Below are 12,759 nucleotides of genomic sequence, written 5' to 3'. Positions count from 1 at the left end.
CAATAACAATTCACTTATTTTTATTCTTTAGTTTTTAGGCTCAAACTTTGCCTTTTACTCTTGAAGACTCACTTATGACCACAAATTATGGTTATGTATATGTGCATTTGAGGTCGGTTATTAACAGCTGTTAACTTAATCCTCTTCAAATCCTTTCCATAAGAGTTAAATACAGCACGTGAACAGTTACCGCGTGCGGGCACTGGTCCTGAGTAGCGCCCCAGGATCCAGGGATGCCGAGGCTCTGAAGCACCTGGCGGGGTAGGGGTGGCCCGGGAAGGCCCGGCGGGTGCGGTGTGGACTGGGAGGTGGCAGGGAGGGAGGGACCCGGGCGGAGGGCGCTGGCCTTAGAAAAAGAGACCGAGAATGCCTCACGGGTCTCACACACAGTTCCTTAATTCTGACGTTCCGACCGTTTCGGGGTTTGTTAACAACCTGTCATTTGGTAAAGACAGACCAGAATGGGTCCCGGAGGTCGTCAAAAAACGGACCGAGAGCCGGGCCTCGGCGGGGTTAGGGCAGAGCCCGAAAGGGCGAGAACGCGGACGCCAGACCGAGACGCCGAGGGCAGCGCGGCTTCGGCGCGCGCCAGGCCGCCCGGTTTAAATCTCCCGCCTCCCGCAGCCGGAGCCCGACACCTCCACGCTCGGGTGCGGAGGGGCACGGGCTGCGGGAGTGGCCCGGCGGCGTCTCGGGGCTCGCGGGCGGCGGCGGCGGCGGGAACGGGTGCCGGGACGGACCTCCGCGCAGCCAAGCGCGACCCGAGGTGGCGGAGGACCGGCGCGTCGCGGCTTCAGCGTCGCGGTGAGAGTCTGCGGCCTCCCGCTCCCCCTCCCTCCCGGCGGCGGTCAGGCCGCGCCCCCCCCACCCCCACCGCCCCCGGCCTACCCGGCCAGAGGCCAAACCCTTGGTTCCCTTGGCGACGCCCTGAGGTGGAGGCGCGGCGGGACGTGCACGCCACGCGCGCACGCGGTCTCTCAGGGCCTCGCCGGCCCCTGCGGCCTCCCTCCCGGACGGGGTCCGGGTCCGAGCTCCCCGGGGCAGAACGGGCCAGGAGTGGTTTTCAGCGAGGTTGGAGCCCCTCCGGACGCAAGGAGCTGCCCTCCCGCTGGCCCCGCGAGCGAACGTGCGCAGGAGCCCGAGGCTTGTTTGGGCGATTCTCTCGAGGTTGGAGATCGCTTCCCGCAGAGCGGATGTTCCCAGCCTTTAGGTGCTTTCCCTGCTGACCTCTTTTTTTCCCGTTGTGCTTATTTATGTCATTATTTTGTAATGGAAATGCCTTCTTTAGAAGGAAGTGGCAAGCGTTTGGTGAAAACAAAACCTAAGTAAATGTGCGGTTGGAGGCGAACTGCGGAATGGCCGAGCGCCGCGGGCTTCCGTGCACAAACCCTCCGGCCTGAGGGCGTGAGCCCCGCCGCTGCACCCCTCCGGCTGGTGGCATCGCGGATGTCCTGGTCGGGCGCCCAGATGATGTCAATGGTCAGATACCTGATGCTCTGAGAAAGATGGAGAGGGGAAAAAACCCGACCTGGCAACAACCCCGCGATGCTGCGGGTTTGCCAGCAGAGGGGGTGGGATTATTTTTCATGTCACAGATGATGTTCACGCACGGACCATAAACCCGGCTGTAAGCTGTGGGTCACCGTAAAACAGCTTATTGGGAAGATCACGTTTATCCCCGGTTTTGGATTTTCTCTAAGCATTTATGTATTGATTTATTTGGTTTAGACTTAGGCAGCATACTGTAAGGCGATATTACTTTCATCGTTTTAACATCAATATTTATGGAGTAGCCACAGGTGCCTCCTCCTTTAGTAGGAGTCAATTACACATGTATTGGCCAGGTAAACAGCTAATGGTATGTATATACTTTTTATATGATGAAAAATTTTAATCGTTTTATATTGGGCTGGGCCCAGCGTTACCAATATCTTTGAAATTTCTGTATTTAATAGTACAGGATGATTGTGCATCTAGCCATTGAAATAACTGTGCAAGACATTGCTCTAATTATGAGTAATTATAATTGTCAGACAAATCATTATAATTTTAGAGTTAAATGGGTGCTCAGAGCTCAGTCAGTCCAAAGGGGGAAGGCTGAAAATATGAGACTGGTGCCACATGAGACTGGTGGGAAAACTAGGGAGTCACATTTTTATTAGAAATATTTATTATAAAGTAATTAATAAAAATTTATACCAGTGACTGAACTAGTACCAAATATCAAAATATAGCAGATATAAAACATGATATAAATTGTTTTGTTGACACTGTCCGACTTTGTGATTTCATGTGTGCTGTGTCCTACATCTAAATTTTTGACTTTGTTGATTTTCTGTATATGTCTTTTTTCTATTTCACAGATTTCTACTCTTACTTTCATTCTGTTTCTTTTACTTTGGGTTTAATTTGCTCTTTTTCTAACTTATTAAGGTAGAAAGAAATAATTGATTTTATACCTTTTTTCCTTTTATATAAGCATTTAAAGCTGTAAATTTTCCTCTAAGCTTGCTTTAGTAAATCCTACAAGTTTGGAATGTTTCATTATCATTTAGTTAAAGATACTTCAAAATGTCTCTGATTTCTTTGATCCATTATTTATTGAGGCGTGTTACCTTATTTCAAATATTTTAGAATTTTTAAGGTAGATTGTTGCTGTTGATTCCTAAATTAGTGATGTTGTGGTCAGAAAACATATACAAACCTATGGTCTGTAATAGGTTAGGCAAGGTTAGATTATGCAAGAAGAAAAAAAAAACACCTCAATAAATTTAAAGGTATTGAAATGTTCCAGTTACCGTCAGGGAAAAATGTGTATTCTACTGGTGGTTGGTGGAGTGGCCTAAATGTCAGTTAGGTGAAGCTGGTTGAGAGTGTTGGTCAAACCTTGTATATTGACATTTTTAATGTCTCCTTATTCTGTCAGTTACTCTGGGTGAAGTGTTAAGTCTCAAGTCTCTAATTATGATTATAGATTTGTCTGTTTCTCCGTTCACTTATGTCAGGCTTTACCTTGGATTTGGTAGTGTTGTTAGTCACATACACTTTTAAGATAGCTGTATCTTTTTGCCAAATTGACTCTTTTATCATTATGAAATGTCCATTTTATCCCTGAAAATACTTTCTACATGGATACCTGTTCTGTCGGACATTAATATAAGCTTAATGTTTGTCTCTTGCTACCTTTTTCCTCTTGTCTGTGTGTTTATGCTTAAAGTGTGTTTTTTATAAACTACAGACTGTTGGGTTGTAGTTATTTATTCGGTCTCACCAATCTTTGTGTTTTAATAGTGTTATACAGTCCTCTTCTATTTTTATAACTTTGTTCTGTGTTTGGATAAAGCATATTGGCCTTCTTTTCCCATTTTTTTCTTTTTTCATTTAATCTTCTGTTCTCTTCCCCTGCCACCTTTTTGGGTGAACTGAGTTTTTAGAAGAATATTTCTTTTTCTATCTTTTTAGTTAGTCTCTTCATGTTATATTTTTATTGATGATCTTAGAGATTGATTACACATGTGTCTTGAATTTGTCACCGCTGATTTTCAAACATTCTAGCCCTTCCTGTGCTCTCTATATTTATTACTTTTAATTTAAAGAATCAGTAATCTTTTAGTGAAATTTAAAGATGCATGTGTAATGTAATGTTTAAAATGTTTAAAAATTCCTTTGTATTTATGAACATATTTATGCTTTTTGTTCTTTCAAGATTTTATTTAAATTCAAGTTCACATTTAGTGCAGTATTAGTTTCAGGGGTAGAGGTTAGTGATTCGTCAGTTGCATACAACACCCAGTGCTCTCATTACATCACGTGCCCTCCTTAATGCCCATCACCCAAGTACCCCATCCTCCCACCCACCTCTCCTCCAGCAACCCTCAGTCTGTTCCCTACATTTAAGAGTCTCTTATAGTTTGCCCCTCTCTCTGTTTTTATCTTATTTTTCCTTCCCTTCCCCTATGCTCATCTGTTTTGTTTCTTAGATTCCACATGGGAGTGAAGTCATAAGGTATTTATCTTTCTCTGACTGACTTATTTCATTTTAGCATAATATACTGTAGTTCTATCCACATCATTGCAAATGGCAAGATTTCATTCTTTTTGATGGCGGAGTATTATTCCGTTGTTTGTATATAGAGCACATCTTTTCAACATGAACAAGTGGGATTTATTCCTGGGCTGCAGGAATATCCACAAATTTCAACATCCACAGATAAATCAGTGTGATACACCACATTAATAAAAGAAAGGATAAGAACCATATGATCCTCTCAATAGATGAAGAAAAAGCATTTGACAAAATACACCATCCTTTCTTGATAAAAAAAAAATCCTTAAGAAAATGCTTCTCCCTCTTTTCCCCACTCTGCTCTCTCTCGATAGCTCTCACTCGCAAATAAAATCTTTTGAAAGCGGGGGAGGGGGTGGTGCCTGGGTGGCTCAATTGGTTAAGTGTCTGCCTTGGGCTTAGGTCATGATCCCAAGTCCTCTGAATTTTTTATGTGTTTGAAAATTGATGACTTGAAACCGTTTACTTTATAGCTCATTTTCTTCAATAGAGATATATAAAATAATGGTGTGCCTTTATGATGATGTCTTCAGTGGATGAATTATGTTAAGATAGGGTTGCCTGGGTGGCTTAGTCAGTTAAGTGTCTCTTTCTTGGTTTTGGCTCAGGTCATGACTTTGGGGTTGTGAGTTCTAGCCCCATGTCAGGCTTCACACTCACTGGGGAGTCGGCTTGAGGATTCTCTCTCTCCCTCTCTCTCTGGCCATTCCTCCCCACCTCCCCACTCATGTGCATTCACTCTCTCTCTCTCTCAAATAGATAAATCTTTTTAAAAATATGGTAAGATAATTCCAAATTATTAACAATAAAATTTGTTATAAAAATAGTTTTTATCTATAAGGTTGAGAAAAATTAGAAATTTAATAACTGTATGCTGAGTTGCAGTGAACAAGCACTTTCCTCCATTACTGGTGGGTGTAAAAATCAGTACAATGTCTATGGAGGACAATTTAGGAAGATGACAAATTTTAAATGCATATACCCTTTGATTCAGCCAACATACTTCCAGGATTTTATCCTATAGATAAACTTGCATGTATTTTAAATAATACATGTATGTTTATTCTTATTTTTTATTCAGCATGGCTTAATAATATTCCAGAAACAATCTTTAAATATCCATCAATAGTATACCATTTTAGTAAATTATAACACATTCATTTAATGGAATGTTAAATATCCATTAAAATTATATTCCCCTACGTAGAAAATTCCATGTCATATTATTTTTCTTTTCCTTCCTTCCTTCCTTTCTTTTTTAAGATTTTAGGTATTAACAGAGAGAGAGCACAAGCAGGGGGGACAGCAGAGGGAGAAGGAGAAGCAGGTTCCTTGATGAGCAGGAAGCCCTACTGGGAACTCGATTCCAGGACTCTGGGATCATGACCTGAGCCAAAGGCAGATGCTTAACTGACTTAGCCACCCAGGCGCCCCCAAGTTGTATTCTTTTTCACTTCCCATTGTACACAGTACTCACTTGTATCCATTGTCTAATGTTGCTGAGGAGATGTCTGAGGCCAGCATAAATTATTTAATTTGTAGGTGACCCTGTTTCTTCTAGATCCTAAAAGCATCCTTTTTCTACTCTTAAAATTTGGCAACATTCCATAATATATCTTAAATCTTGATTATTTCCTGTTAATTTTTCCTGATACATAATAAGATCTTTCAGTTTTTCACTTCTATATCCTTGAATATTTTGGCTGTTCCATATTGTTTGTCTCTCTAAGAATATTACTTATGTTAGATTTCAGTTGTTTATCTTACAAATCTATCATCTTTGTTCTGACTACTTTGTTAGAGTCTAACCACCTTTATTTTGTCATGTTCATTCTGAATGATTTTCCTTGGCTTGTCATCCTTATTATTAACTTGGTTTTCTGAAGTATCTTTTCTACTTGGAGTTGTTTCTAATTTGACTTCAAGTACTGTGGTATTTTTTCTCTTTTTTTCTTTTTATCTTTTGTTTGTTTCAGCTCTTTTCAAAAATCTGTTTTATGGAGTTAGGTTCTATTTATTTGATACAAAGCAGTTTTTCTTTAAAATTCTATTCTATGAAGCAGTTCTTCAAATGTGTGGTTTTTTCCCCTCTTTTCCACATTATGATCCACCTCCTTTTATGCAGTCTTACTTTTTTATGTTATTTATTGTTGAAAAGTTATGTTCCGGCCTATTCTTTGCCCAAAAATGGCATAAGTCATTGGAAAAGCTGCCTTAGAGGCTGAGACAGGAGACTGAACACATTGTCATGATCTCTCTTCTTTAAACTGGCTGCTTGGTGACACAGTTGTCATATGCTCTCTGTAAGCAGGTTCCCACAGCACATGTTAAACGTTCATGGCAGCCGCAGAGCAATGCTGACGTATCTGATTGATCTGCTTTACTCTGCTGTGCATGTTGGCCACTAGCTTACTGTTTCTGTTTCTCTACAGCCATGCTTGGGCTCCTGGGGAGGAAAATAAAAAATGCCATGGCAACTGTAAGTTTAGGGAGCCCAGTACATGACACCTCTTGGCTCTTTTGTTCCCTCCTAAGATTGGGACCAATTCAGATGTGGTCAAAGGAGCTTAGTTAGGCAGGTGGAGATAAAATATCAACTTCATTGTTGAGAGACCTGTTGGAAGATATGTATGGTATAGGTGGTCTTCCCATATGTCCCCAGCCCAGACCTGGAGTAGCCCACCCAAGGGATACTTTGGATCTTTGTAATAGACATGCTTACCTAAGACTTTTGATAAATTAGCTCTCCCCTGTCAAAAAATGTGGACCACTGGTGAACTCGCCAGTCAGGTTTCTCACTTAAGGGGTAAAGGGGCAAGACGCTAGGAAGATTTATAGAAGGTCTGTCCTCATGGAAACTAGAAGACAAGCGACATCTCCACCTTAAACACTGTGATCTCTTCTTTAGTAGTCTCTGCCAGGCTGTGATAGGCAGATAGGTACCAAGTAGAATGCGTCTGCTTTCTCCGTAAGTCTGGCTGCTGTGCCTTTAAGGACTCATGTTTTCAAGTTAGTGATTGATTATGGGGAAGTGTTCTTCAGGACCCACTCAATTTGCCAAAACTGAATCTGTTTGAGATTAGAGCAAATGCATGGCAGATTTGGACATCCTCTTTTTTTTTTTTTTTTTTTAAGATTTTATTTATTTATTTATTTGACAGACAGAGATCACAAGTAGGCAGAGAGGCAGGCAGAGAGAGAGGAGGCAGGCTCAATCCCAGGACCCTGAGATCATGACCTGAGCCTAAGGCAGATGCTCAATCCACTGAGCCACCCAGGCGCCCCTGGACATCCTCTTTAAATATGATACAAAACCTCACGGTAGCTAAGATTTATTTGTTGGCATCAATGCTGTGAGATATGACTATTTTGCATGGGGTTTCCTTCTCTAATTTTGGTTCTGTTTTTGTCAGCAAAAGGAATTATGCAAACATGCATGCATTTCCCTCTCTTTCCCAGAAGCTGCTAACCTTTAAATCCTTGCTCATCTAACAGATGAACATACTTTTCTTAAGTTTGTGCTTCTTGAATTACAAAAGAGGTTAGATAACATTTTTGTGTATTCATTGCATCTTTGAAGTTCTTTTGTGAATTGCCTATTCTTGTTTTGTCCTTATCTTTCAAAAGGTGTTTGCCTTTTCACTTATGAGTTCTCCAATTTAAAAATAATGGGGCTCCTGGGTGGCTCAGTTGGCTAAGCATCTGCTTTCCACTTGGGTCGTGATCCCAGGGTCCTGGGATCAGGTCCTGCATTGGACCCCCTGCTCAATGGGGGTTTACCTCTCCCTCTCCTTCTGTGCTCACTCTCTCAAATAAATAAAATCTTAAAAAAATTTCTTATTTCTATCTTACCTTGCCTAGTTATTTCTTTTCAAAATTTGCTTATGTTCCATTTGTTATATAAAGTTAAATTTTTAAATTATTTTTTAAATATTATTTTATTAAAGTTGTATATGACCCTTTAACAGTCAGATATTCAAGGATTATAATGTATAAAAGCAGCCTTCCCATTCCTATTCAAGTTCTGATCTCTATTGGCACCTACCTTCAACCTATTTCCCCTGGTTTGCCCCCCCACCTCTAAATTCTGTGTTCATATGTAGATTTTTAAAAGATTTTATTTGTAAGTAATCTCTACACACAACATGAGGCTCAAACTTCGAGCCCTGAGATCAAGAGTCACACCCTCTACTGACTGTACCAGCCAGACACCACTGTGTGCTGATATTTGATTTATTGATTTAAGGCATTATCTACCTTAAATGGCAGATGAGGAATTAGCTACACTTCACCACCGCTATTACCACTTGTCCTCCCCCAGTATAGATATAATACCCTTTTTATTACATCCAATTAGTGTTTATGTCATGGTGAACAATTTTTTTTTAGGATTTTGTTTATTCATTTGAGAGAATGAGAGAAAGTACAGGCAGGGAGAGTGTCAGAGGGAGAGGCAGACTCCCTACTGAGCAAGGAGCCCCACATGGGGCTTGATCCCAGGACCTTGGGATCATGAACAAAGCAGAAGGCAGACACTTAACCAACTGAGTCCCCCAAGGAGTCCACCCAAAGGTCTCTTTTCCAGAGTCTATCTTCCTGCTTAAATTTGAGCTGCTTGTTCCTTTTTTTTTTCCCTAAGATTTTATTTTTAACTAATCTCTGTACCCAACATGGGGCTCAAACTCACAACCCCAAGATCAAGAGTTACATGTGCTACTAACTGAGACAGACATGTGCCCCTGAGCTACTTTTCTATGCAGCTGTCATCCTGAGCCTTTCCTTTGTTGCTCTTCCAGGTTGGATTTTGGTCTTCCATATTACATTTCTACTTTTGAAGAATCTCTTTTTCTGACTCCCAATAATTTGTACATAGTCTACTTTTTCTCTTAAAACTTCTAGGATCTTCTTACACCCAGTTTCCTAAAAGTTCACAATGATGCATTTTTTTTTTTTAAGATTTTATTTATTTACTTGACAGACAGACAAGTAGGCAGAGAGGCAGGCAGAGAGAGGGGAAGGGAAGCAAGCTCCCTGCCAATCAGAGAGCCTGATGTGGGGCTTGATCCCAGGACTCTGGGATCATGACCTGAGCCGAAGGCAGAGGCTTTAACCCACTGAGCCACCCAGGCGCCCCACAATGATGCATTTTTGGAATCTCTCTTTGGATGGAGATTTAGGTCCTTCCGTTATTTTTCAACTCTCTTATTAAAACTTTTTAAAAAGATTTTATTTATTTATTTGACAGAGACAGACCGTGAGAGAGGGAACACGAGCAGCGGGGAGCTGGAGAAGGAGAAGCAGGCTTTCCCACTGAGCAGGGAGCCTGATGCGGGCTCTGATCCCAGGATGCTGGGATCATGACCTGAGCTGAAGGCAGACGTGCAGGCACTGAGCCACCCAGGCGCCCCTTTTTATTAAATTTTTTAACAATTTTCAGCTATCCTATCTTTTCCACAAGCATTCTTTCTTATTCTTTTTAGAAAAGATTTATTTATTTGAGAGAGAGGGAAAGAGAGTGTGAGAAGGGGGAGGGACAGAAGGAAAGGGAGAGAATCTCAAGCAGACTCCATGCTGAGCTCAGAGCCCCATATGGGGCTTAATCTCACAACCCTGAGATCATAACCTGAGCCGAAACCAAGAGTCAGAAACAACCAACTGTGCCACCCAGAGAACCCTTTCTTTTTCTTTTATTATTCCTCTTTGAGAGTACTAGTTACTCTCAAAGTAACTAATTTGTGTTTTCTTTCTGTATTTTCTTAATCACCCACAGCTTTTTTCTTTTTCCTATTTGTTGGTTTGGGTCAGAGGTCTTTCTAACTGAAGACTTTCCTCAGATATCTGTTGATCTTTGGGTTTTCATTTATATTTAAGAGGAAAACTAGCAAAACTAAGCAGAAGCTTCATATCTATGATTGGGCTTGTTAGTGGCATATTTTGCTCTACAGTGAATAGGCAAAGATTCATCCTTCTATAATGTCCAAAGGACATACTCCTTTACTCTGGAGCTTTTAATTCTTTCCAGAGAAAAGACGTTACAGTCTTTTCTAAGGAATAGAAAGGGGTGTGTGGGGGGTGGGGGGATGCTTTGCTACTAGTGAGCAAAGAATGGGAAAATCACTTGACATTCAACAGTTCTGTATGTAGATCTTCACTTTATCGTTTTTAGGCCGAGTCTTCTGCTGTGTTGTCTTGCCCAAGTCCAGAACGTTCTTGGTTCAATTTCTTCAACCCCCATTGAGTGACACAGATTAGAAAGGGACCTCGGGGTCCAGGCAGCTGTATACAGACTTCAGTGAATCCTTTTTCTGCTTCCAAATGGTACGTCTTTCTATATTCTTAGGGTAATTAACTCATTGCTTATCAGCATTCCTCTATTAAAGTTTAGGGGACAACTTCCTCTCCAAAATGTATTGAAGTCTCTCATCTGCTCTTGCCATTATACTGACTCTTCTTGTACTTATGAGTTAATGGCTTGCATTTTTGTTTTATTCTTTTTTTGTTATTTTAGTGGGTTAGGGAAGGGAAAGCAGGTAAGTGCATGAGGTCAACCTGCATTTTTAACAGGGTACCCTGTTTTTTAATACTCTGTTTTTAATAACCTCTTCCAGGTTATTTCTTAACTTGAGCTTTAAAATTAAGTCAGTTAAATAAATAAGAGTTTCATGTTTTAAAAATTTACATCCTAGGGCGCCTGGGTGGCTCAGTCTGTTAAGCGTCTGCCTTCAGCTCAGGTCATGAACACGGGGTCCTGGGATTGAGTCCCATATCAGACTCCTGGCTCCATGGGGAGCCTGCTTCTCCCTTCCTCTCTGCCTGATACTCTGCTTGCTTTTATTCTCTCTGTCAAATAAATGAAATTTTAAAAAAATTAAAAATTTATATCCTATGTATTTTTGTTTATTTAGAAGCTATATGTAACAACTTCTCAGCCTTTAGGCTAAGATCAAGTATATTTATAGGTTGTATGTAATAATTCAAAGAATGTCTTATACTTGCATTCAACTTTATTATTATTATTATTATTTTTAAGTAAAGTCTGTGCCTAATGTGGGGCTTGAACTCACACCCCTGAGATCAAGAGTTGCATGCTCTACCAAATGAGCCAGCCAGGCACCCCACGACTTTATATTTTTCAAAGCAATTTTGCATATGTCATCCCATTTGATCCTCATAATATGAGAGGCTCTGCACTTGGGAAGGTTGGGCTTAGCAAAGGACTAGAAATATGCAGTGAAGTTGGAAATATTCTTAAGTTTCATAGGAGATTAGCTCTAATATCTTTTTAAAATAAAAATTTAGTTTTTGATACTTTTAAACTATTAAAAAGATTTGAAATCTAGTTTTTCGCCATTCTTCCAAAAATGAAACTTCTTCTGTAGTTTACTTCCTTTTCCTTAACTTACTAAGATTAAAAAAAATTTTTTTTAAGTAATCTCCACACCCAGTGTGGAGCTTGAACTCATGACTTTGAGATCAAGTCATATGCTTCACTGACAGCCAGCGAGGTGCCCCTTTAGTTACTATTATTTCTTTTTTTCTTTAATCTTTTTAAAAGATTTTATTTATTTATTTGACACAGAGAGAGATCACAAGTAGGCAGAGAGGCAGGCAGAGAGAAAGGAAGGGAAGCAGGTTCCCTGCCAAGCAGAGAGCCCGATGCGAGGCTCAATCCCAGGACTCTGAGATCATGACCTGAGCCAAAAGCAGAGGCTTAACCCACTGAGCCACCCAGGTGCCCCTTATTTCTTATTTTTTAATTAAAAAATTTATTTAAGTAATCTCTATACCCAATATGGGTCTTGAACTCATGACCCTCAGATCAAGAGTCACACTCTCTACTGACTGAGCCAGCCAGAGCCCCTCTTAATATATTGTTTATAGTTTGAATGGTCTTACTGACTCCATTGTTATTTTTCAAGTTTTATTTTCCAATAATCTATTTTAAAGATTTTATTTATTTATTTGACAGAGATCACAAGTGGGCAGAGAGGCAGGCAGAGAGAGAGGAAGCAGACTCCCTGCTGAGCAGAGAGCCCGATGTGGGGCTCGATCCCAGGACTCTGGGATCATGACCTGAGCCGAAGGCAGAGGCTTTAACCCACTGAGCCACCCAGGCGCCCCTCCAGTAATCTATTTTAAATGCTCTTTCTGTTCTTTATGAAATGATATGATTAAAGTGATATAAGTAAATTATATTTCTATAGTAAATTCTTAAGCAGAAAGTCTGATAAGTAGATAAGAATCTTGAAGCATCACTTTTGGAAAAAATGAGCTCTGATCTTTTTTTTTTTTTAACTTCTTTATAGACTAAAATTACACTGACTACCAAAATTATAGACTATTTCTATAAAAATAAATTTTATTGTAACTAGAAATTCAAATGTAGTTTGCAATCAGAACTTGTTGGTTTTGTTAATATCTATCTCTCTTGTTTTCATTCTTATAAGCAACACCAATTTTTATGTATACCTAGTTCCTGAAAACCTATATAGGTTTTTCGAAGTGGGTTACCTGAAAATTGGGAACTAAATATTGTATATTTCACTTAACTCACTATAAGGTAGGAGACATCTTGAATCACAGTTTTCCTGCCTTCAAAATGGAAAAGAACTATGCTTGTGGAGTCAGAAGACCTGGATGTGTGTTAAGTATCAAGGTGTTCTTTTGAGAAATTTCCCAGAGCCTCAGTGATC

General features: G+C 40.4%; 1 protein-coding gene across 1 annotated transcript in view; it reads left to right on the top strand.

The window, feature by feature from the left end:
* The first annotated feature begins 735 nt into the window (after positions 1-735).
* Positions 736-12,759, top strand: part of ICA1L (islet cell autoantigen 1 like) — a 69,030-nt gene continuing 57,006 nt past the window's right edge. Inside the window, exon 1 of the mRNA XM_046018198.1 lies at positions 736-804. The gene's annotated coding sequence lies outside the window, so the exon portion shown is untranslated. The remainder of the gene's footprint in view (positions 805-12,759) is intronic.

Source organism: Meles meles, chromosome 9 (genome assembly GCF_922984935.1).
Source record: "Meles meles chromosome 9, mMelMel3.1 paternal haplotype, whole genome shotgun sequence".
Taxonomy (NCBI): Eukaryota; Metazoa; Chordata; class Mammalia; order Carnivora; family Mustelidae; genus Meles; species Meles meles.
The sequence above is the reverse complement of the archived record's forward strand: the minus strand, read 5'-3'. Positions and strand labels throughout refer to the sequence as shown.